The sequence below is a fragment of the Artemia franciscana genome, chromosome 8 (genome assembly GCF_032884065.1).
Source record: "Artemia franciscana chromosome 8, ASM3288406v1, whole genome shotgun sequence".
Classification (NCBI taxonomy): Eukaryota; Metazoa; Arthropoda; class Branchiopoda; order Anostraca; family Artemiidae; genus Artemia; species Artemia franciscana.
The window spans coordinates 36,775,236-36,802,864 of NC_088870.1; the positions used below are offsets into that span (position 1 = coordinate 36,775,236).

Here is a 27,629-nt window from a genome sequence, read left to right on the forward strand (position 1 = left end):
CGTGCGGAACCATTGCAGGAACGGCATTCCGTTTCCTAAGGCTGAGGTTACCTTTGTTCTTGCGACAGGCGGGATTTGAACCTGCAGACTCATGATCCACCAGCCAAATCTTTACCACGGCGCTGTCACAAGATATGATATTAAGTTAATAAAAGTTCTGTTGAATAATTAAAAGTCGAAGAGCATAATACCGATTCTGTGTGGTTCAGGGAAAATTATAATTCGTACAAAATAAAAGTGGAAGAAATCTTCAGTCCACCCTCTTACGGGTATCTTACCCTAGATGATATTGTTTGGATTGACGGTAAAACATATCTAAGCAACTCGATGGACTTAACTGTTGGAAATAGTTATGCTGCTGCTACACTCATAGAATAAAATAATACAGGACATGCTGCAAGAACATTAAGATATTGTGTGACTTGGCACCAAAAATAGAATAATCTTAATGATGAGCAAAGAAAGTATTTGCATGACGTGCGGAACCATTGCAGGAACGGCATTCCGTTTCCTAAGGCTGAGAATGGCATTCCGTTTCCTAAGGCTGAGATTACCTTTTATGGTTCTGGGGCTACTGGGGTTACTCGGATTGACATCTTTGTTGTAGCCGTAGCTGCGATGGTGGTTGCAGTTACATTTATGACCTAGCACGTCCAATTGGAATAGAAAAAGCCTGAAATTCTCCATATATGATGTCGGATTGAAATACAAATTTAGCCACTGGCACCGGCTCGGCCAAAAACCCTAAAGAGAAGACAATATCTGTCTTCCCTGTCCTGTGGTGGCGCAGTGGAATTGATCTTAGCTTGGTAATACGGGACCCAGAGATCGATTCACACTGCAGGAATGCACTGCAGGGCCGACGCAGGGACCATAGTAGTCGAGAAGCGTCGTTAATCTATCTATATATATATCTATCTATCTTCTATCTATATAAAAATAAGTTGTCTGTGGATCTGTGGATCTGTGGATCAGGTGACGATCCACAAAAAAGGTAAAAAACTAAAAACTAAAAAAAAAACTGAAAAAACTAAAAAAAGGCAAAAACTACAAAAAAAACTAAAAACTAATAAAAAAAATAAAAAAGCTAAAAAACTAAAAAAACTAAAAAAACTAAAAAACTAAAAAAACTAAAAACTAAAAAAAAAATCTTAAAAAAAGGAAAAAACTGAAAAATAGAAGAGAAAAAGAAAACTAATAAAATTAAGAATAAAATAAAAAAAAATAAAAGATAAAAACTAAAAAAAAAGTAAAAAGAAAAAAACGAAAAAAACTAAAAAAGCTAAAAAAAGGTAAAAACCAATAAAAAACTAAAAAGAAAAAAAGGAAAAAAAAACTAAAAAAACTAAAAACTAAAAAAAAAACTTAAAAAAAAGGAAAAAACTGAAAAATAGAAGAGAAAAAGAAAACTAATAAAATTAAGAATAAAAATAAAAAAAAATAAAAAAGATAAAAACTAAAAAAAAATTAAAAGAAAAAACGAAAAAAACTAAAAAAGCTAAAAAAAAGGTAAAAACCAATAAAAAACTAAAAAGAAAAAAAGGAAAAAAACTAAAAAAAATTTTCATCTAAAAAACTAAAAAAAACTAAAAAAGGTAAAAACTAAAAGAACTAAAAAAGAAAAAAAACTAAAAAAAGGAAAAAAACTGAAAAATAAAGGAGAAACAATCTAAATAAATGACGACACTCAAAGAGAAAGCGACCGGGACAAAAGGAATGTTCGATTAGCAATCAAAAAAGAACCGGGACACAGGGAGTATAAATGACGACGACCGGGACACAGGGACATAACTACAAAGGGGACGCCGGGGTGCACAGGGGGATATATAAAAGAATAAAATTAAGAATGAAATAAAAAAAATAAAAAAGATAAAAACTCAAAAAAAAGTAAAAAGAAAAAACGAAAAAAACTAAAAAAGCTAAAAAAAAGGTAAAAACCAATAAAAAACTAAAAAGAAAAAAAGGAAAAAAACTAAAAAAACTAATAACTAAAAAAAACTTAAAAAAGTAAAAAACTGAAAAATAGAAGAGAAAAAGAAAACTAATAAAATTAAGAATAAAAATAAAAAAAAAATAAAAAAGATAAAAACTAAAAAAAAAGTGAAAAGAAAAAACGAAAAAAAATAAAAAAGCTAAAAAAAGGTAAAAACCAATAAAAAACTAAAAAGAAAAAAAGGAAAAAAACTAAAAAAAATTTTCATCTAAAAAACTAAAAAAAACTAAAAAAGGTAAAAACTAAAAGAACTAAAAAAGAAAAAAAAAACTAAAAAAAGGAAAAAAACTGAAAAATAAAGGAGAAACAATCTAAATAAATGACGACACTCAAAGAGAAAGCGACCGGGACAAAAGGAATGTTCGATTAGCAATCAACAAAGCACCGGGACACAGGGAGTATAAATGACGACGACCGGGACACAGGGACATAACTACAAAGGGGACGCCGGGGTGCACAGGGGGATATATAAATGACGATGGCGACTCAGGGAATGGTCGATTCACAGGTGGGACATAGGGACACAACTACAATGGCGCGTAGCGTTTGCATATGACGTCATTATTAGTACATACGGCTTTGTATATGGACAGACAATGGGAAAGCCAAGAATGTTGTATATTCGCAATTTTTACGTAGTTTGAAACACATATATAAATCTATCTATATTCACAGGTGGGACACAGGGACACAACTACAATGGCGCGTAACTAATATAGCGCGTAACTAATATGGCGCGTAGCGACTTACGCGCGCGGGGGGGCTTGGGGGGGCGCGAAGCGCCCCACCAACTAGGTGTTGGGGTGGCACGAAGCGCCACCCCAACAGCTAGTATATATATATAAATAAGTTATTTGGGTGTTATGTCTGTTACACTATGTCTGTTACGCCAGATTATGAAAAATAAAGAAGAAAAAGAAAACAAACTAAAATGTAAAAGCTGGGAATTGCATAAATATTTCGAAATATTTTGACAATAGATTAAAGTAATTCGAAAACCTTAAAACAGATACTTAAAATATTGAGGTTTATTATAAATTGTTGAGCAATCACCATCAACAAAACTCAAGGGCAATCGTTAGAAAAATGCGTTATAGATCTGAATACGGATTGTTTTCCCATGGATAATTATTATGTTGCATGTTCAAGAGTTGGTAAACCTAAAAATCTATTTATATGGACAGACAATGGGACAGCAAAGAATGTTGTATATTCGCAAGTTTTTCTTAGTTAAATATATATATACTAGCTGTTGGGGTGGCGCTTCGCGCCACCCCAACACCAAGTTGGTGGGGCGCTTCGCGCCCCCCCAAGCCCCCCCGTGCGCGTAAGTCGTTACGCCCCATATTAGTTACGCGCCATTGTAGTTGTGTCCCTGTGTCCCACCTGTGAATAGAGATAGATATAAATATATGTTTTTAACTACGTAAAACATGCGAATTTACAACATTCTTCGCTGTCCCATTGTCTGTGCATATAAATAGATTGTCAGGTTTACTGACTCTTGAACATGCAACATATAATTGTCCATGGGAAAAACAATCCGTATTCAGATCTATACCTCATTATTCTAATGATGTGTCCCTGTGTCCCGGTCGTCATTTATATTCCCTGTGTCCCGGTCGTCATTTGTGTCCCGGTGTCCCAGTTTGTAATTTCTCTTTGAGTGTCCCGGTCGTCATTTATATTCCCTGTGTCCCGGTGTCCCGGTCGTCATTTGTGTCCCGGTGTCCCGGTCTGTAATTTCTATTCGAACAATCCCTGTGTCCCGGTCGTCATTTATATATCCCACCTGTGCCCCCGGCGTCCCCGTTGTAGTTGTGTCCCTGTGTCCCGGTCGTCACTTATATTCCCTGTGTCCCGGTCGTGATTTGTGTCCGGGTGTCCCAGTCTGTAATTTCTCTTTGAGGTTCCCGGTCGTCACTTATATTCCCTCTGTCTCGGTAGTCATTTGTGTCCCGGTCTGTAATTTCTCTTTGAGTATTTTTTCTTTTTAGTTTTTTTTTAGTTTTTTACCTTTTTTCTTTTTTCAGTTTTCTTTTTCTTCTTTATTTTTCAGCGTCACTATGAAGTACATATCGACGAACCTTTGTTTTTTAACTTAAATCTGGTAGGCATTGATGACCTTATCCAAGTCAAAATCCCAAACCCAATCATCATCGCTATCATTTTCAGTTTTGATATGTTTTGACTCTCGCTGTCCAGGTGGATTTTCATCTACCTGCGCGGTTTCGCGTTCTTTAGCCGCAAGCCTGTTTTCTTGCTGTTCTTGTGATTCCTCGGAACGCTTTCTTTTCTTACTTTCTCTATCAGCAGCAAGTTTTTTGGCATAAACTCTTTGAGCAGCTTCCTCGGCTGTTGCCATTGTAGGTTCTTCAGTCATTTTACAATTAAACATTTTTCTGTGAACAAATGTCTTAAATACCGTTAATGACGTCACCGTCAAAGCAAAAATGACGACAACTAATTTCATGGCGTCAGTCAACACAGAAACATGACGTCACCTGATCCACAGACAGACACACAGACAGACAACTTATTTTTATATATATACTAGCTGTTGGGGTGGCGCTTCGCGCCACCCCAACACCTAATTGGTGGGGCGCTTCGCGCCCCCCCCAAGCCCCCCCACGCGCGTAAGTCGTTACGCGCCATATTAGATACGCGCCATTGTAGTTGTGTCCCTGTGTCCCACCTGTGAATATAGATAGATTTATATATGTGTTTCAAACTACGTAAAAATTGCGAATATACAACATTCTTGGCTTTCCCATTGTCTGTCCATATACAAAGCCGTATGTACTAATAATGACGTCATATGCAAACGCTCTTTTTACAAACAAACAAACATGCATACACACAACTCGTTTTTATATAGATAGATAGATAGATAGATAGATAGATACAATACAAATTAACTACGTAAAACTTGTGAATATACAACAGTCTTCGCTGTCCCATTGTCTGTGCGTATAAATAGATTGTCAGGTTTACCGACCCTCAAAGATGCAACATACAATTGTACATTGGTAAAGCAATCTGTATTAAGATCTATACCGCATTTTTCTAGTGATTGCCCTTGAGCTTTGTTGATGGTGGTTGCAAATGCTAATCGAATTGGGAATTGCAATCTTTTAAATTGAAAAAGCAGATCCGTTGGAATCATGGGAATGCGAGGAATAAGAACAGCCTCACCCTCATAAGGCCCTGTCAAGATTGTGGCATCTATTAGGTTTTCCATTGTTTTTTTTTTACGGCAAGTCGCGTGCCATTGCAAAGCTTTGGTGGGTTGATATTTCTTAAAAGTATTATTGGTACGCCTATTTTTAGTTGTAGCAGGTGTGGTGGACACCCTGAAGGATCTATGGAATTTAAAAATTCAGATGGATAATTAACCGCTTCATTTGGTTCCGAAATACAAATTAACTGCGTAAAACTTGCGAATATACAACATTCTTCGCTGTCCAATTCTCGCTGCATATAAATAGATTGTCAGGTTTACCGACCCTCGAACATGCAACGTACAATTGTCCATGGGAAAAACAATCAGTATTAAGATCAATACCACATTTTTCTAATGATTGACCTTGAGCTTTATTAATGGTGATTGCAAATGCTAATCGAATTGGGAATTGCAATCTTTTAAATTGAAAAGGCAGATCTGTTGGAATCATGGGAATGCGAGGAATAAGAACAGCCTCACCCTCAAAAGGCCCTGTCAGGATTGTGGCCTCTATTAGGTTTTCCATTGTTTTTTTTACGGCAAGTCGAGTGCCATTGCAAAGCTTTGGTGGGTTTATATTTCTTAAAAGTATTATTGGTACGCCTATTTTTAGTTGTAGCACGTGTGGTGGAAACCCTGAAAGATCTATGGAATTTAAAAATTCAAATGGATAATTAACCGCTTCATTTGGTTCCAAAACAGTGTCGACTGACTTGTAAAGGACTGCCTGGTCTTGAATCTTGGTCAAAACAATATTGTTGATTTCGTGGACGTCTATATTTTTGGGTGCGAGAATCGCTCTTTCACTTAGCCATTTATTATTTTTATAATTTTTTTGAATATTCGGAAATACTTTTTCAATCAATTCATTTTTGGACGTCACTAAATTACAGAAATCAGCAGGTAGTTGTATACGTCCTGAAATTGAGTCTACTGGGAGCTTTCCGTTTCCCATTGCCAGCAATTGATCTGAAAATGTTTGACCAGAGTCATCGTTTTGCAATCGGACACGCATATTTGTAGTTAATTTTAATGTTTTTACGTGTGCCCATAAATTAGAATTTTTCAGGCAAGCATTCATTTCGTCTGCAGGAGTTGATCTAGGTATTATAGGTAATGTTTGCCTGAAATCTCCCGCAAGCAATATTAAGGTGCTGCCAAAGGGTTTCGACTTCCCTCGCAAATCTTTCAAGCATTGATCCAGAGCCTCGAGCGATTTTTTGTGTGCCATTGTGCACTCATCCCAAATAATAAGTTTGCATTGCTGCAATACTTTACCCATCCCAGATGATTTGGAAATATTGCACGTGGGAGTTTCTGTAGAATGCAAGTTCAGAGGCAATTTCAAAGCGGAATGAGCAGTTCTTCCACCAGGCAGCAATGTTGCGGCTATTCCGGTCGACGCAATTGCCAACGCTATATCATTTTTAGATCGAATTGATGCCAGAATCAGTTTTATCACAAACGTTTTACCAGTACCTCCTGGCGCATCCAAAAAGAAAATTTCTCCAACGTTGTTATCGACACAATGCATTATCGTATCATAAATGCCTTTTTGTTCCGACGTTAACTTGGAAATGTTATTTTGTACATACGACAATAGATCACTCGTACTGTAACTTTGTTCACGATCCAATTCTACACATGTCGAAACAGCAGCGATACGGTTAGGTGAAGGCATTCCCAAACCCTGAAGAGGTTTGTTTGCCATACTTATGCACAAATCTTCTATAACAACTAAAGTGTAGTTATAAATTTCTGATGTAAAATCAAAAGTCATGTCTGACGTCTCTAACTGTTTTCGATGAAGTATATCTTCGGACATTTTTGACTTATATTTTTCCCATAAATCTGTAGGAGCTGATGGAGAGCAAGTTGTTAAAATGATGCCAAACAATGCACGAATTTGACTTGGGGTTGACGTTTCGCACGCGTCATTGATGCAGTTATCCCAGTGTTGGTCATTCTCCAATAAATTCAGAGCTTGGCATGCACTACGGTAAGTGTCATGTATAGTACCATTTACAGTCCTCAAATACTCAAAGGATGTCGGACCGGGTACATTCACCAAAAGCAGGCGTAGAAAGAAGCATTCATGTTGATTGGGGTGAACGGTGTAGAGTCTTCCTATCGTGGTATCTTTGAAGATGGTAGGTTGGCCGTCGACTGACGTACCCTGTTTTCGACGTTCAAATACTTTATTTTTAGTATTCCACGTGTAATACGAAGGCACTTCAGTATACAGCAGTTTTTTTGCAAAAGAATCATTTTTGCAAAGCGAAAAAAAAGCTGTTAATGTTGTATCCGGTGGATTCAGGACTCTTTGTTGCACGTTGGTTTCCGTGAAATAAACACGTTGACCATTCTGTAAATGTACCGCTAAGTGAACAACAGCTGGACTACGTTCATGTATCGGAAATGAAAGAATTCGCCAAACAGCTTCATTACTGCTTATGTATCTTCCAGCCTGATATTCTACGATTTCATCGAAATCTTTGATTTCGGACTGCAAGCCAAAAACTGCCATGTCACTGCCTTTGTTGACGTATTTACATATGTATTTGATTGCCTTTACGGAATTACAGTATTCAACGTTTATGTGTGCATTAAATGTTTTTGATAATAAAGGGGAATATGGAACAACCCACTGGTTATCTACTTCGATGGTGGTACCGTTACGCTTCTTTATTATTGCTGTTTTACCGCCATCTTCAGTAGATCTTCTTCTATATTGTGGGTAACCATCATTGCCAGTAATTGTTTTGGGTACTAAAAGTCGAGGATATTGCTTTGTGCACCTTCCTTTGGCCATGCATGGTGAATTTTCGTTCAGTGCACCCCAAGGTCCATGTATCATATTTTTTACAATAATATCATGTAACCCCTTATCGACATTTTTATCAGGTATTTCAGCGGAAATCACATAATCAATTTCGTTTGAAATAATTTTTTTATGTAGCCAGTTTAGTATATGTGCGTGTGGCAAACCTCGTTTTTGCCATTCCACTGAGTACATCCAGCATCGCACTGACCCAAACACTTCATGTTTTACAAGGTAGTTTATCAGTGATTTCAACTTTTTCCGGAAGACACGTGCCGTAATGTCATGCCTATGAACCGCCGATTGTCCTTCATGTAAAAGCTGCAGTATCTCGTCCCAAGATTGATTACATGTAAATGTAATAAATAAATCTGGACGACCATAGAGACGAACATACGCAATAGCATCTTGAGCATATTCATGCATATGACGGGGACTGCCAGCATATGACGAAGGTAAAATTGTTAATCTTCCAACGTTTGTGGTATTACCGTCATTTATAACTGCATCTCACAAATGAATGTATTGTTCAGAGCGGAGCTTGGTCTGATTCAGGCGGATATATAGCAAACGTTCTGATTCAATTTTAGCATACATATCCACGACAAATTGGTGAAACAATACACGGCATTTTAAAATATAATTTTCTTCATCCTGCCGAATCATTAGTCTATAGGAATAATAATGCATTGTACTGCATTTCTTATTCATTTCTTTGTTAGTGGCTGGATTCATCAATTTAATATTAAAGTGATAGCCGTCGGCTCCATCCCAAAAAATGATAGGATATTGTAGGGCATCGTAGCATCGATGAGTTTCAGCAATTCTTAACAACTGAGCGTTTCGCTTATGTAGAATAATATCTCGAGGTAAAAACTGATCACCGACCATAACGATTGCCACTTCGTCGATAGTCGGAGCATTGTATCTACGCACATGTTGGCCAGGAGGCGTTTTGTCAGTGGAAATAACAATTTTATGAGTATCAGTAGGCATCAAATCGATGGCTGTTTTGAACAGACGCACTAACTTATTATTTTCGTGGAAAAGATGTTGCAATTGGGAAACGATTGTCCTTTCAACGTTGGGAGAAATTTCGCAACGTGCATTCAATTCAGAATTTCTATCACTGATGAAGTACAATTGTAAAAATTTATGATTCTCGCCTGAGAATGGTAGAAGGGACCCTGCTTTATGATAAATTTGCCCTTTTACTTTGAAAGTAGACATAAATTGATCTGGATTTTCGATTTGGGCTCCAAACGACGTCATTTGGAAACATGAGTTGTATTGTCTGATTTTTGACAAAAAACGCTTAGATTCTGACGTATTTCCAGTAAGGAAAGTCTTCAATGGCTCTGGTGGTGCAGCCAATAGAGGAAGTTTAACTTTTCCTGAGGCGCAACACATTCCCATTGTTTCACCATTGAATTTCAAGGCCTTGCAATAGGGACAAATTTTAGACATTGTCCCGATTTGAACACATCTACTCAAGCTATAATCATCGACTGGGTTGTACCTGAATGCCAGGCGATAACTTTCAGATTGCTCTGATTCCTCGGCACGCTTTCTTTTCTTACTTTCTCTATCAGCCTCAAGCCTGTTTCCCTGCTGTTCTTTTGATTCCTCGGCACGCCTTCTTTTTTTACTTTCTCTTTCAGAAGCAAGTCTGGTTTCGCGTTGCTCTGGTAGTTCCTCGACACGCCTTCGTTGACGTAAATTGCACATTCTTAATCTGGCCCTTTCTCTTTGAACCGCAAGCCTGGTTTTGCTTTTTGGTAACATTCTATCTTTTTCAATGTTTTTCAATTTTTCAGTGTTCATTCTAACATTGATGTTAGAAAAAAATTTTACGTGCCAAGCATGCAAACACTCGACAATTTATAATAAAACTCAATATTATAAATATCTGTTATAAGGTTTTCGAATTACTTTAATCTATTGTCAAAATATATAGAAATATTTATGCAATTACCAGTTTCTACATTTTTAGTTTCAGTTTGCTTTTCAGTTTAGTTTCATTTTTATATATATTTAAGATATAATCTGGCGTAACGGACAGACAACTTATTTTTATATATATAGAAGATAGATTTTTATATATATAGATACAGTTTCTTCTTTAGTTTTTTTTCTTTTTTAGTTTTTTCTTTTTTTAGTTTCTTCTTTTTATTGATTTGTTTTCTTCAATTTCTCAATGTTCATTCTAACATTGACACTTGGAAAAATCTTTACGTGCCAAGCATGCTAAAGCTCCAACAATTTAAATTAAACCTCAAATTTGGGGTATCTGTTTTAAGGTTTTCGAATTACTTTAATCTATTGTCAAAATATATTGAAATATTTGTGCAATTCCCAGTTTTTTTTTTAGTTTTTTCTTTTTTTAGTTTTTAGCTTTTTTAGTTTTTTTTTAGTTTTTTATCTTTTTTATTTTTTTACGTTTTTTCTTTTTAGGTTTTTTCTTTTTTTAATTTTTTTAATTTTTATTTTTTTTTTAGTTTTTTCTCTTAGTTTTTTTTAGTTTTTTACCATTTTTCTTTTTCGAATTACTTTAATCTATTGTCAAAATATTTCGAAATATTTATGCAATTTCCAGTTTTTACATTCTAATTTGTTTTCTTTTATATATATAGAAGATATAATCTAGCGTAACGGACAGACAACTTATTTTTATATATATAGACTAGCTGTTGGGGTGGCGCTTATATAAAATATATATATAAAAATATATATATAAAAATAAGTTGTCCGTGGATCTGTGGATCTGTGGATCAGGTGAACTGTCTGTCGAGTGACGTCGTGTTTGTCCGCATATGACGTCTGAATTATTTCACACTAATACAAAAGAAGAAAAAAAACTAAAAAAGGTAAAAACAACAAAAAAAATAAAAAGAAAAAAAAACTAAAAAAGCTAAAAAACTAAAAAAACTAAAAAAAGGTAAAAAACTAAAAACTAAAAAAAAAAACTGAAAAAACTAAAAAAGGCAAAAACTACAAAAAAACTAAAAACTAATAAAAAAAACTAAAAAAGCTAAAAAACTAAAAAAACTAAAAAAACTAAAAAAAGGTAAAAACTAAAAAAACTAAAAACTAAAAAAGAAAAAAACTAAAAAAAGGACAAAACTGAAAAATAAAAGAGAAAAAGAAAACTAAAAAATATAAATAAGAATAGAAAAAACTAAAAAAGATAAAAACTACAAAAAAAAACTAAAAAGAAAAAACGAAAAAAACTAAAAAAGCTATAGTCACTCGGTGAGAGAGGGTTTCAGAACGGAGAATGAAGGTCCCAGGTTCAAATCCTGGTTAGGCTAAAAAAGGTTAAAAACTAAAAACTAAAAAAAAAAACTGAAAAAACTAAAAAAAGGCAAAAACTACAAAAAAACTAAAAATTAATAAAAAAAAATAAAAAGGCTAAAAAACTAAAAAAACTAAAAAAACTAAAAAAAGGTAAAAAACTAAAAAAACTAAAAACTAAAAAAAAAGAAAAAACTGAAAAATAGAAGAGAAAAAGAAAACTAATAAAATTAAGAATAAAAAAGGAGAAAAACAAAACTAAAAAACGAATGTATATACAGACCGGGACACCGGGATACAAATGACGACCGGGACACAGGGAATATAAATGACCATACATAAGCCATAATGACCAGGACATAAGTAAAAAATATAAATGACGACCGGGACACAGGGACACAACTACAACGGGGACGCCGGGGGGCACAGGGGGATATAAATGACGACCGGGACACCGGGACAGGAAATGGTCGATTAGCAATCACCATCAACAAAGCTCAAGGGCAATCATTAGAATCATGAGGTATAGATCTGAATACGGATTGTTTTCCCATGGACCATTATATGTTGCATGTTCAAGAGTCGGTAAACCTGACAATCTATATATATGCACAGACAATGGGACAGCAAAGAATGTTGTATATTCTCAAGTTTTACGTAGTTAAAAACATATATATAATATATCTATCTATATTCACAGGTGGGACATAGGGACACAACTACAATGGCGCGTAACGACTTACGCGCGCGGGGGGGCTTGGGGGGCGCGAAGCGCCCCCACCAACTAGGTGTTGGGGTGGCGCGAAGTGCCACCCCAACAGCTAGTATATATATATATATATATATATATATATATATATATATATATATATATATATATATATATATATATATATATATATATATATATATATATATATATATATATATATATATATATATATATATATATATATATATACATATATACATACATATATATATATATATATATATATATATATATATATATATATATATATATATATATATATATATATATATATAAATATATATATATATTTTCTTTTTAGTTTTTTTGTAGTTTTTACCTTTTTTAATGTTTTCTTCTTTTGTATTAATGCTAAAGCCAAGGTTCAAACCTGGAGCCTCTCGGACCTAGAACCTGAAACATAACGCTTTACCAACTCAGCTACTTCGGCTTGAATACATTCGTTTTGAGCAACTTCCTCGGGTGTTGCCATTGTAGGTTCTTCAGTCATTTTACAATTAGAAATTTCTCTTTCAACGGTCTTCTTACAATTAAAAATTTGTCTTTGAACGATATTCTTAAATACCTGTGTCCTGGTCGTCATTTATATTCCCTGTGTCCCGGTATCCCAGTCTGTAATTTCTCTTTGAGTGTCCCGGTCGTTATTTATATTCCCTCTGTCCCGGTCGTCATTTGTGTCCCGGTCTGTAATTTCTCTTTGAGGGTTTTTTCTTTTTAGTATTTTTTAGTTTTTTACATTTTTTCTTTTTTCAGTTTTCTTTTTCTTCTTTATTTTTCAGCTTCACTATGAAATACATATCGCCGAACCTTTGTTTTTTTTAACTAAAATCTGGTAGGCATTGATGACCTTATCCAAATCAAAATCCCAAACCCAATCATCATCGCTATCATTTTCAGTTTTGATATGTTTTGACTCCCGCTGTCCGGGTGGATCTTCATCTAACTGCGCAGTTTTGCGTTCTTTAGCCTCAAGCCTAATTCCTTGCTGTTCTTTTGATTCCTCGGCACGCTTTCTTTTCTGACTTTCTCTATCAGCAGCAAGTTTTTTGGCGTAGACTCTTTGAGCATCTTCATCGGCTTTTGCCATTGTAAGTTCATCAGTCATTTTAAACTTAAACATTAATAGATTTCTACGTGAACATATATGTCTTAAATATCTTTAATGACGTCACTGTCATAGCAAAAATGACGACAACTAACTTCATGACGTCAGCCGACACAGAAACATGACGTCACCTGATCCACAGACAGACAGACAACTATATATATATATATATATATATATATATATATATATATATATATATATATATATATATATATATATATATATATATATATATATATATTCACAGGTGGGGCACAGGGACACTACTACAATGGCGCGTTCTCAAATAATAAATATCTGTTTTAATTTCAAGCAATTAAGTCAGTATGTTCATCTAAGGATTTTTCTTTTGCAAATTATGTTCTAATCTCCATAGGGAACGGGCGGGTCTGCTGTGGTCCTCGTAATATCTGCTCGTTTTGAATTTAACTCGATTATTTATTGTAATTTCTGTTCGTTCTGTGTTTCAGTAATATAATGATGAAATGCACTGCAGGACCGACACAGGGACCTTAGTAGTCAATCGTTAATCTGATACAATGAATCTTGAAAACAGCCGTCCGAACTTCAAAACAAGTAAAATACGCAATAAAAACTTTAAAGCAGAAAATTCCTCCATAGTTATTTAATGAAAGAATGAATTTTTGACTTCTGCTTTATTATTTGGACTTTCAAATTTTATGTTGAAATTCCATAAAAAATTTTGTCAACATCGTTTCGAAACCTTACAATATTCCACTAACAGTTACTAGGAATGGTTTTGTTTTAACTCGTGCAAACACAATTGTTACCACAATTGACATTCGTTATTTTGTCGAAATGGCAGAAAAATGTCTGAAATGACAGGATATATAAGCCAAAGAATAAATTATAAGGTTCGTTTTCTACGTTTCTAGAAGAACCAGATTAAAAAACTTCCCATTGAAATTTTTCAATCCCACAGACAGGGCCGCATCCAGGATTTTTTTTTTTCTCGTTTTTTCTTAGGCAAGAATTTCTTTTTGGGAAGGGGGTTATACCAAAACACATAAAAAATGCATACAAAATTCATTTAAAGCCATTTCTCTTATGTTTTTGCAGGTTAGAGAAATATTTTTTGGGGGGAGGGGGGGAGGTTCAAATGTTCTAACACCCCTAAATATAGCCTTTCCCACAACACACGAATTTTGATCTCATCGTCTTCCTTTTAAATTCTTAGGTAAATTTTATCACAAAAAAACAGTGTCTAATTTTGGATCATTCTTGTTCTAAGATAGAACCCGTGCTGCTTTTTAGATCTAAACTATAAATTGGCAAAACAAGCCCTCATGAAAATTTCCATTGTTATTTACAATTAACAGAAAATAAAGGGGTGCTAGAAGCTTCACTTGCGTAATTCACACAGATGGAACTGAAAGGACAGCTTGCACATGTTTTTCAAATTTAAATAAGTGGCGAAAATAGACTAATTTCTGAACCATTAATGCAAGATAAATAGGAATAAACAACTCAAGCTGGTGATCAGTTTTTTTTTTTGAAAAAATACGTTTTGTGTTTTCCAAAAGAAGATGTGACTAAACATAGTGTGATCAAAAACACAGCAAATTTTTTTGGAATGTTATTCTGCAGTAAATTACGAGCAAAATAATAAACCGCAACTAAATGAATTATCAAAAGTGTTTGTGTGTGTGTGTGTGGGTGGGGAGGGGGTAATACTAATATAAATGACTTTCTACAAATTGATAATTATCAACTTGTAGAAACACATACTTTGTAACTTCAAATAGCGCGTAAAGAGTTCTTTTACCGACTTATCCGCTTAATATTAACCTCCGCGAATTTAATCCGTAAAAAACAACAAATGTTTATCCAGAAACTTGTCAGCTGCAATGTTATTTGAAAATTGGCTATTTGGTAGAAAAACTACATTAATCAGGTGTACTACAGTTTAAACAGAGCTTATTTAGAAATCCTTGAAAGTGTGGCAGATTTCACAATTACTGTCCCTTTTCGTTTCTCAGCATATAATTTCACACATTCTTACCTTTTTTAAACCGATTGATTTTTTGTTTATAAACAAAGTCATAAATAGTCGGGCTTGTCAGATACCTAATCTTGTGATGCTCGACCACATTAAAAGCGTAAAAATTATCGTAAACTTACAAAAATCTTGCGCCAAGCTTCTGGAATTGGTCCATAAACTAAGATCTAGTATGTTTAATTATATTATGTTTAAAAAAGTATGTTTAAAAAATATTATATGTTATAATGTATTTTAGAAAATGTTTATAGCCTTTTACCCCTTCTCCTTCCGATTCGCAAGGCTTAATAGAATCTGTGAATCCTAATTTGCAAAATAAAGAATAACATAGCTTAAAACCAAGCGAAATCTTGGGAATGATTTTGAGAAAGCCCATTTGCTCGAAGAAGCATACTATAAGCTAAATATTTCTTTTTTCCGAGATAAAGACAAGTGCAGCGACGATAGATCTTCACGTAATCTAACAGGCTGTGTACAAAAGGGACACGTGTATGTTTGACCTTGAAAGTATCTAGGATTTAGTACCGTTCCTGAAAGTTTTGCACACATGACACGTGCAATTCATCCAATGGCAAAGAAAACACTGTGGTATAACAAAAGCTGTTACAACCGCAACGGTTTGTGCATGATTTATAACGCTTATTGCACCCCTGTGCTTTTTTTTTATCAGGCATGGCTCATCAATTTTGTAATAAATATCGCCCTACTCTACCTCCGGCTTATTTCAGATATTACAAATTCCTCCTCCGGCTTCCTAGATGGCACCAAAACAGAAAAATAATTCCTCGATTTGGTTTAATAGATATGACTTCTTGGATTCGGTCTTCCAGTGATGATTTATGTAAAAAGACCATCTACTTTATTCACGTTTACGATCCTATGCAGTCTTTTTTTCCATATTGATACTGGTTAATTAGTCCATGTTGTCTTTTGTCAGTTTGATTTTTTTTCTTGCTGTTTATTGTTTTTGTTTAAATATAATACTCCGTACTTTGTGTTTTTTTTATACCTTTACGGATAATAAAGTTCATTCATTCATTCAATCTGCAGTTTGACCAGCCGTATGGAATGCGTCTGAATCAGCGGGCTCGCTGCAGGCCCGTGATCTTATAATATATGTTTGTAGGGAGTTTCACCGACCATCTGAATTGACTACACAGCACGCGGCTTGCTTGAGTAAAAACCAGCCAAAGGATATAGATGCCATATATTTTCATGGCGAATCTGAAATTTAACTTGAAAACTGGAGGCAGTTTCCTTGTAAAGATGCCGAGGGCGAGACATGTCATAAAAGTGTGAATCAAGACTTCATTTTCATGCCCTTCTTTTCTTTCAGCACGTTGAGAGCCAGCGACCTTGAGCTAGCTGCCAAAAGTGTAGATTTTTGCTGCTCCTTTTTATTGAGCTTTGATTTCTCTTATTAAAAAAGCTTGCAACTGACTCACTTGGCTCCTTACTTTTAAATTTGAGTTTTTTTTGTTGCTAAGGTTTTTACTTATCTAATCAGAAAATGAACTATTTTATTACATTTTATCTTTTTTAAAGCTAATCCAAAGTTTATTTTTCTATTATCAATATTTTTTCCACCATTCCGACATGTTTCAGAATAACCCTGTATTTTTTCAAAGGTCTCAGATTTGACTGAACACTAATCGCCAGAAGTTCAAGTCTATGTGCACTATATTAATCCTTTCATGTGATCTGTCTGATCCAATCAGAACTTTTTGACTGCACTTAATTGTTTTGAAAGTCTTTTGCTTTCAAGCCATTGTGTTGAAAATTGGCTCCGATTATTTTTTGGACTTCATTTGGTGTGTACCAGCTAAACAATGGAAAACAACACTTTCAATGATTTTTCCATCATTCCCACATGTTACAGAATAACCCTGTATTTTTTCAAACGTGCGAGATTTGATTGAACACTAATCGCCAGAAGTTCAACTCTACTACGTGCACTGTGTTAATCCTGTCATGTGATATGTCTGATCCAATGAAGGGTTTTTTGACTGCACTTGATTGTTTTGATAGTCTTTTCCTTTCAAGTCGTTGTGTTGAAAATTAGTTAAGATTATTTTCTTAGACTTCATTGGGTGTGTACCAGCCGAACAAGGGAAACGGTTAAAATTGATAAAACGGAAATTTTGGTTCTTGATTAAGATTTCCAAGAAAGCAATGACAGGGGACATTTTATAGGCAAGGGAAGGGGCTAAGAAGCCTTCAGAATGGCTTTAAAATAAGGTAGCATGGGCTTGATATCAGAAAAATATATATTTATATATATATATATATATATATATATATATATATATATATATATATATATATATATATATATATATATATATATATATATATATATATATATATATATATATACCTAGGATAAATACTTGAAGTAGTACTTGAAGTAATACTTAAGTACAATTTTGGCAAGTACTTGATATTTGATACTTAAGTAAGAATTTGGAAAGTACTTATTTCTTGACATTTAAGTAAAAAAACAATGAGTACTTAATACTTGATACTTAAGTAAAAATTTGGAGTACTTGTTGCAGCACTGTCCGAAACACAAACACTCGTTCCTTTCCAAAAACTGTACCGTTATGCATAACATTGTCTCTTTGATACGCATTTGAAAACCGAATAAGTAGAGGACGTGGATTCGATTTTTATGGCAGTCTGAAAACATCCTGTAAATTTTACTTTGGGGAACTATTTTTGTAAGATAATGCTCTGACTATTCTTTGAAAGATATATTGGCTCTGCTTTTCTGCAACCCATAAATTGCTAAATTCTTCCTTCGAGCTTCCTTCTCGAGAATTCGTATACTGGAGTCCTGGAGTGTATTTAGTTTCTTTGTGTTTTGGACTCTAGATTCTACTGCAGACATTTCTGATTTCACTAAAGTCGTTTCAACTCTTAATTCATTTGACAAATGTTGTATTGCCCCGCTTGCTGAATTCTGATCCTCTTGTAGGATATCCTCTTGTAGGATATATATATATATATATATATATATATATATATATATATATAAATATATATATATATTTTCTTTTTAGTTTTTTTGTAGTTTTTACCTTTTTTAATGTTTTCTTCTTTTGTATTAATGCTAAAGCCAAGGTTCAAACCTGGAGCCTCTCGGACCTAGAACCTGAAACATAACGCTTTACCAACTCAGCTACTTCGGCTTGAATACATTCGTTTTGAGCAACTTCCTCGGGTGTTGCCATTGTAGGTTCTTCAGTCATTTTACAATTAGAAATTTCTCTTTCAACGGTCTTCTTACAATTAAAAATTTGTCTTTGAACGATATTCTTAAATACCTGTGTCCTGGTCGTCATTTATATTCCCTGTGTCCCGGTATCCCAGTCTGTAATTTCTCTTTGAGTGTCCCGGTCGTTATTTATATTCCCTCTGTCCCGGTCGTCATTTGTGTCCCGGTCTGTAATTTCTCTTTGAGGGTTTTTTCTTTTTAGTATTTTTTAGTTTTTTACATTTTTTCTTTTTTCAGTTTTCTTTTTCTTCTTTATTTTTCAGCTTCACTATGAAATACATATCGCCGAACCTTTGTTTTTTTTAACTAAAATCTGGTAGGCATTGATGACCTTATCCAAATCAAAATCCCAAACCCAATCATCATCGCTATCATTTTCAGTTTTGATATGTTTTGACTCCCGCTGTCCGGGTGGATCTTCATCTAACTGCGCAGTTTTGCGTTCTTTAGCCTCAAGCCTGTTTCCTTGCTGTTCTTTTGATTCCTCGGCACGCTTTCTTTTCTGACTTTCTCTATCAGCAGCAAGTTTTTTGGCGTAGACTCTTTGAGCATCTTCATCGGCTTTTGCCATTGTAAGTTCATCAGTCATTTTAAACTTAAACATTAATAGATTTCTACGTGAACATATATGTCTTAAATATCTTTAATGACGTCACTGTCATAGCAAAAATGACGACAACTAACTTCATGACGTCAGCCGACACAGAAACATGACGTCACCTGATCCACAGACAGACAGACAACTATATATATATATATATATATATATATATATATATATATATATATATATATATATATATATATATATATATATATATATATATATATATATATATATATATATATATATATATACAATAACAGGTGGGGCACAGGGACACTACTACAATGGCGCGTTCTCAAATAATAAATATCTGTTTTAATTTCAAGCAATTAAGTCAGTATGTTCATCTAAGGATTTTTCTTTTGCAAATTATGTTCTAATCTCCATAGGGAACGGGCGGGTCTGCTGTGGTCCTCGTAATATCTGCTCGTTTTGAATTTAACTCGATTATTTATTGTAATTTCTGTTCGTTCTGTGTTTCAGTAATATAATGATGGAATGCACTGCAGGACCGACACAGGGACCTTAGTAGTCAATCGTTAATCTGATACAATGAATCTTGAAAACAGCCGTCCGAACTTCAAAACAAGTAAAATACGCAATAAAAACTTTAAAGCAGAAAATTCCTCCATAGTTATTTAATGAAATTTAATGACCCTGTATTTTTTCAAAGGTCTCAGATTTGACTGAACACTAATCGCCAGAAGTTCAAGTCTATGTGCACTATATTAATCCTTTCATGTGATCTGTCTGATCCAATCAGAACTTTTTGACTGCACTTAATTGTTTTGAAAGTCTTTTGCTTTCAAGCCATTGTGTTGAAAATTGGCTCCGATTATTTTTTGGACTTCATTTGGTGTGTACCAGCTAAACAATGGAAAACAACACTTTCAATGATTTTTCCATCATTCCCACATGTTACAGAATAACCCTGTATTTTTTCAAACGTGCGAGATTTGATTGAACACTAATCGCCAGAAGTTCAACTCTACTACGTGCACTGTGTTAATCCTGTCATGTGATATGTCTGATCCAATGAAGGGTTTTTTGACTGCACTTGATTGTTTTGATAGTCTTTTCCTTTCAAGTCGTTGTGTTGAAAATTAGTTAAGATTATTTTCTTAGACTTCATTGGGTGTGTACCAGCCGAACAAGGGAAACGGTTAAAATTGATAAAACGGAAATTTTGGTTCTTGATTAAGATTTCCAAGAAAGCAATGACAGGGGACATTTTATAGGCAAGGGAAGGGGCTAAGAAGCCTTCAGAATGGCTTTAAAATAAGGTAGCATGGGCTTGATATCAGAAAAATATATATTTATATATATATATATATATATATATATATATATATATATATATATATATATATATATATATATATATATATATATACCTAGGATAAATACTTGAAGTAGTACTTGAAGTAATACTTAAGTACAATTTTGGCAAGTACTTGATATTTGATACTTAAGTAAGAATTTGGAAAGTACTTATTTCTTGATATTTAAGTAAAAAAACAATGAGTACTAAATACTTGATACTTAAGTAAAAATTTGGAGTACTTGTTGCAGCACTGTCCGAAACACAAACACTCGTTCCTTTCCAAAAACTGTACCGTTATGCATAACATTGTCTCTTTGATACGCATTTGAAAACCAAATAAGTATAGGACGTGGATTCGATTTTTATGGCGGTCTGAAAACATCCTGTAAATTTTACTTTGGGGAACTATTTTTGTAAGATAATGCTCTGACTATTCTTTGAAAGATATATTGGCTCTGCTTTTCTGCAACCCATAAATTGCTAAATTCTTCCTTCGAGCTTCCTTCTCGAGAATTCGTATACTGGAGTCCTGGAGTGTATTTAGTTTCTTTGTGTTTTGGACTCTAGATTCTACTGCAGACATTTCTGATTTCACTAAAGTCGTTTCAACTCTTAATTCATTTGACAAATGTTGTATTGCCCCGCTTGCTGAATTCTGATCCTCTTGTAGGATATTCAGCTTGGACCCCTTTGCTTTTAACTTTTCTGATAATCCCTGAATCGATACTAAAATAACCTCTGTCGTCTCGTAGCCTAATAGTTTAAGCAGAAACAGAAACTTACACGAAAGTGGGGTATATTTGTGATCCTACTGTTTCCAATAACTCCTGTTTGTTTTTGCACGTTTACTGTTTCTCAGGTGGGATAAATGTCTGAATATCAATAAATCATACTTTTTGCGTTTATCTTCAATGGAAAATACAGATATGGGCATAACATGTTTTGATTTAGTTCGACATTTTCCTCAATATTCTCAGAACAGATCAATTGAATGTTCTTCATCTTTTATGAAACTGCAGGTGAAATATTGCCGACCTATCCCAATAGCAAATACGGTATGTAAACAAGGGATAAATTGCATAGCTTGCATCTCTTGCCCCATGGGCTTTGGTAGGGGGAGGGGGCTGGATAGCTCAAAGACATAATAAATATTCATAATTTCAATTTTATTTGTTTGGGAATCGGCTGGCGTAGGAGGGGGGTAGTGGTGATTTCCCTCCAATCGGTTTTGACTCTTAAAAATGGGACTTGAAAAAGGAACAAGAACTTTCAATTCCTGATTGAAGGAGGCCCCTTCAAAGCTTAGATGACCACCCTTTCCTTAAAACTGTAGAATTTGGGAGGGAAAGTCGAGGGGGGGGGGGTTGACTACAATCTGATCTCTTTTGAATCTTAAGAGAAAGCTAGAAGTTTGATCTACCTATACAAGATGATATTATTACCACTTGCTACTACAGCGTTAAACAAAAATCCAGTTTTCGTAACAAATTGATTTTATTAAAAAAAAATTAAGAACAAAATGTTTTTAACCACATCAATTGCCTTTATAATTAGCCATTAAACAGCTCACTAGGATGTTCTAACTCTCAGACATCTGCGGAGGAAAGGAAAAGAAAAAGTTGCCCTTTATGCGGAATATCGTGGTTACAGTCACTTTTCTTGATTTCCAAGCCAATATGTTTTCCTTGTTATTCATGCCGAGAGACGGTAACTTTCCTATATAGAGGTTTCAAACAAGGTGGTTAATAATAAACTTTTTGTTTTGATCCGTCTCTATTTTTAGGGCTTATAGTTTTTACTCCAATGGGGTTTGATCGTCTCTGACTAGGGTGCTAGTTACTACTGCAACCTAGAAAAAATAATCTTTATAAAAGTTTCACCTCTGTGGTAAGCTTCCACACTTACTGTGCTGGCTAATTCTCTGAAGTTTGTCTCTTGGTATTCCAACCATGAAAAAGCCATAAACATTTTCCTCTTTGTAATAGTCTTTGAAATCATAATGCATGGTTGTTGTATCAAAGTATTCATAATTCTTAAAATTTCGCTTATAACGACATCTGTTGTTCAAATATATGTCCTCATAATAGCCTATTTGCAAACAGGTGTAGCAAACAAAAAGTTTTCCATTGTATTTTTAGAAGATTTTATGATGTCATTTTATACCAATTCAAGCCACAAGCAAATAGAATGTAACAGAGAGATTTAATAAATGTCACAGAAAAACATTTTTTAAATAAATCATTCGAAACTGCATTTCACTAAAACATATTTCTATAATAACGGTGCTATTGAGGTTTCTGTTCTCGCGACAGGCGGGATTTGAACCTGCAGACTCATGATCCACTAGCCCAATCTATTCCACTGCGCTGTCACAAGATATGATATTAAGTTAATAAAAGTTCTGTTGAATAATTAAAAGTTGAAGAGCATAATCCCGATTCTGTGTGGTTCTTGCGACAGGCGGGATTTGAACCTGCAGACTCATGATTCACTACCCCAATCTATTCCACTGCGCTGTCACAAGATATGATATTAAGTTAATAAAAGTTCTGTTGAATAATTAAAAGTCGAAGAGCATAATCCCGATTCTGTGTGGTTCAGGGAAAATTATAATTCGTACAAAATAAAAGTGGAAGAAATCTTCAGTCCGCTCTCTTACGGGTATCTTACCCTAGATGATATTGTTTGGATTGACGGTAAAACATATCTAAGCAACTCGATGGACTTAACTGTTGGAAATAGTTATGCTGCTGCTACACTCATAGAATATAATAATACAGGACATGCTGCAAGAACATTAAGATATTGTGTGACTTGGCACCAAAAATGGAATAATCTTAATGATGAGCAAAGAAAGTATTTGCATGACGTGCGGAACCATTGCAGGAACGGCATTCCGTTTCCTTAACTGTTGGAAATAGTTATGCTGCTGCTACACTCATAGAATATAATAATACAGGACATGCTGCAAGAACATTAAGATGTGACTTGGCACCAAAAATGGAATAATCTTAATGATGAGCAAAGAAAGTATTTACATGACGTGCGGAATCATTGCAGGAACGGCATTCCGTTTCCTAAGGCTGAGGTTACCTTTTTTCTTGCGACAGGCGGGATTTGAACCTGCAGACTCATGATCCACGAGCCAAATCTTTACCACGGCGCTGTCACAAGATATGATATTAAGTTAATAAAAGTTCTGTTGAATAATTAAAAGTCGAAGAGCATAATACCGATTCTATGTGGTTCAGGGAAAATTATAATTCGTACAAAATAAAAGTGGAAGAAATCTTCAGTCCGCCCTCTTACGGGTATCTTACCCTAGATGATATTGTTTGGATTGACGGTAAAACATATCTAAGCAACTCGATGGACTTAACTGTTGGAAATAGTTATGCTGCTGCTACACTCATAGAATATAATAATACAGGACATGCTGCAAGAACATTAAGATATTGTGTGACTTGGCACCGAAAATGGAATAATCTGAATTATAAACAATTAAAGTATTCTTGCGACAGGCGGGATTTGAACCTGCAGACTCATGATCCACGATCCAAATCTTTACCACGGCGCTGTCACAAGATATGATATTAAGTTAATAAAAGTTCTGTTGAATAATTAAAAGTCGAAGAGCATAATACCGATTCTGTGTGGTTCCGGGAAAATTATAATTCGTACAAAATAAAAGTGGAAGAAATCTTCAGTCCGCCCTCTTACGGGTATCTTACCCTAGATGATATTGTTTGGATTGACGGTAAAACATATCTAAGCAACTCGATGGACTTAACTGTTGGAAATAGTTATGCTGCTGCTACACTCATAGAATATAATAATACAGGACATGCTGCAAGAACATTAAGATATTGTGTGACTTGGCACCAAAAATAGAATAATCTTAATGATGAGCAAAGAAAGTATTTGCATGACGTGCGGAACCATTGCAGGAACGGCATTCCGTTTCCTAAGGCTGAGAATGGCATTCCGTTTCCTAAGGCTGAGGTTACCTTTGTTCTTGCGACAGGCGGGATTCGAACCTACAGACTCATGATCCACCAGCCAAATCTTTACCACGGCGCTGTCACAAGATATTATATTAAGTTAATAAAAGTTCTGTTGAATAATTAAAAGTCGAAGAGCATAATCCCGATTCTGTGTGGTTCAGGGAAAATTATAATTCGTACAAAATAAAAGTGGAAGAAATCTTCAGTCCGCCCTCTTACGGGTATCTTACCCTAGATGATATTGTTTGGATTGACGGTAAAACATATCTAAGCAACTCGATGGACTTAACTGTTGGAAATAGTTATGCTGCTGCTACACTCATAGAATATAATAATAAAGGACATGCTGCAAGAACATTAAGATATTGTGTGACTTGGCATCAAAAATGGAATAATCTTAATGATGAGCAAAGAAAGTATTTGCATGACGTGCGGAACCATTGCAGGAACGGCATTCCGTTTCCTAAGGCTGAGAATGGCATTCCGTTTCCTAAGGCTGAGGTTACCTTTTATGGTTCTGGGGCTACTGGGGTTACTCGGATTGACATCTTTGTTGTAGCCGTAGCTGCGATGGTGGTTGCAGTTACATTTATTACCCAGCACGTCCAATTGGAATAGAAAAAGCCTGAAATTCTCCATATATGATGTCGGATTGAAATACAAATTTAGCCACTGGCACCGGCTCGGCCAAAAACCCTAAAGAGAAGACAATATCTGTCTTCCCTGTCCTGTGGTGGCGCAGTGGAATTGATCTTAGCTTGGTAATACGGGACCCAGAGATCGATTCACACTGCAGGAATGCACTGCAGGGCCGACGCAGGGACCATAGTAGTCGAGAAGCGTCGTTAATCTATCTATATATATCTATCTATCTTCTATCTATATAAAAATAAGTTGTCTGTGGATCTGTGGATCTGTGGATCAGGTGAAGATCCACAAAAAAGGTAAAAAACTAAAAACTAAAAAAAAAACTGAAAAAACTAAAAAAAGGCAAAAACTACAAAAAAAACTAAAAACTAATAAAAAAAATAAAAAAGCTAAAAAACTAAAAAAAATAAAAAAACTAAAAAACTAAAAAAACTAAAAACTAATAAAAAAACTTAAAAAAAGGAAAAAACTGAAAAATAGAAGAGAAAAAGAAAACTAATAAAATTAAGAATAAAATAAAAAAAATAAAAGATAAAAACTAAAAAAAAAGTAAAAAGAAAAAAACGAAAAAAACTAAAAAAGCTAAAAAAAAGGTAAAAACCAATAAAAAACTAAAAAGAAAAAAAGGAAAAAAAACTAAAAAAACTAAAAACTAAAAAAAAAACTTAAAAAAAAGGAAAAACTGAAAAATAGAAGAGAAAAAGAAAACTAATAAAATTAAGAATAAAAATAAAAAAAATAAAAAAGATAAAAACTAAAAAAAAAGTAAAAAGAAAAAACGAAAAAAACTAAAAAAGCTAAAAAAAAGGTAAAAACCAATAAAAAACTAAAAAGAAAAAAAGGAAAAAAACTAAAAAAAATTTTCATCTAAAAAACTAAAAAAAACTAAAAAAGGTAAAAACTAAAAGAACTAAAAAAGAAAAAAACTAAAAAAAGGAAAAAAAACTGAAAAATAAAGGAGAAACAATCTAAATAAATGACGACACTCAAAGAGAAAGCGACCGGGACAAAAGGAATGTTCGATTAGCAATCAAAAAAGAACCGGGACACAGGGAGTATAAATGACGATGACCGGGACACAGGGACATAACTACAAAGGGGACGCCGGGGTGCACAGGGGGATATATAAAAGAATAAAATTAAGAATAAAATAAAAAAAAATAAAAAGATAAAAACTAAAAAAAAAGTAAAAAGAAAAAACGAAAAAAACTAAAAAAGCTAAAAAAAAAAGGTAAAAACCAATAAAAAACTAAAAAGAAAAAAAGGAAAAAAACTAAAAAAACTAAAAACTAAAAAAAAAACTTAAAAAAAGGAAAAAACTGAAAAATAGAAGAGAAAAAGAAAACTAATAAAATTAAGATTAAAAATAAAAAAAAATAAAAAAGATAAAAACTAAAAAAAAAAGTAAAAAGAAAAACCGAAAAAAAACTAAAAAAGCTAAAAAAAAAGGTAAAAACCAAAAAAAAACTAAAAAGAAAAAAAGGAAAAAAACTAAAAAAAATTTTCATCTAAAAAACTAAAAAAAACTAAAAAAGGTAAAAACTAAAAGAACTAAAAAAGAAAAAAAACTAAAAAAAGGAAAAAAACTGAAAAATAAAGGAGAAACAATCTAAATAAATGACGACACTCAAAGAGAAAGCGACCGGGACAAAAGGAATGTTCGATTAGCAATCAACAAAGCACCGGGACACAGGGAGTATAAATGACGACGACCGGGACACAGGGACATAACTACAAAGGGGACGCCGGGGTGCACAGGGGGATATATAAATGACGATGGCGACTCAGGGAATGGTCGATTCACAGGTGGGACATAGGGACACAACTACAATGGCGCGTAGCGTTTGCATATGACGTCATTATTAGTACATACGGCTTTGTATATGGACAGACAATGGGAAAGCCAAGAATGTTGTATATTCGCAATTTTTACGTAGTTTGAAACACATATATAAATCTATCTACATTCACAGGTGGGACACAGGGACACAACTACAATGGCGCGTAACTAATATAGCGCGTAACTAATATGGCGCGTAGCGACTTACGCGCGCGGGGGCTTGGGGGGGCGCGAAGCTCCCCACCAACTAGGTGTTGGGGTGGCACGAAGCGCCACCCCAACAGCTAGTATATATATATAAATAAGTTATTTGGGTGTTATGTCTGTTACACTATGTCTGTTACGCCAGATTATGAAAAATAAAGAAGAAAAAGAAAACAAACTAAAATGTAAAAACTGGGAATTGCATAAATATTTCGAAATATTTTGACAATAGATTAAAGTAATTCGAAAACCTTAAAACAGATACTTAAAATATTGAGGTTTATTATAAATTGTTGAGCAATCACCATCAACAAAACTCAAGGGCAATCGTTAGAAAAATGCGTTATAGATCTGAATACGGATTGTTTTCCCATGGATAATTATTATGTTGCATGTTCAAGAGTTGGTAAACCTAAAAATCTATTTATATGGACAGACAATGGGACAGCAAAGAATGTTGTATATTCGCAAGTTTTTCTTAGTTAAATATATAT

General features: G+C 34.2%; 2 long non-coding RNA genes across 2 annotated transcripts; both read left to right on the top strand.

Moving 5' to 3' along the window:
* The first annotated feature begins 587 nt into the window (after positions 1–587).
* On the top strand, positions 588–2,435 carry LOC136029827 (uncharacterized). The gene is made up of 2 exons (XR_010618124.1): positions 588–1,930; positions 2,143–2,435. It is a non-coding gene; the product is annotated as an uncharacterized LOC136029827 (long non-coding RNA).
* Positions 2,436–11,301: 8,866 nt separating this feature from the next.
* Positions 11,302–26,831, top strand: LOC136030370 (uncharacterized). The gene is made up of 2 exons (XR_010618267.1): positions 11,302–11,354; positions 25,388–26,831. It is a non-coding gene; the product is annotated as an uncharacterized LOC136030370 (long non-coding RNA).
* Positions 26,832–27,629: the final 798 nt, after the last annotated feature.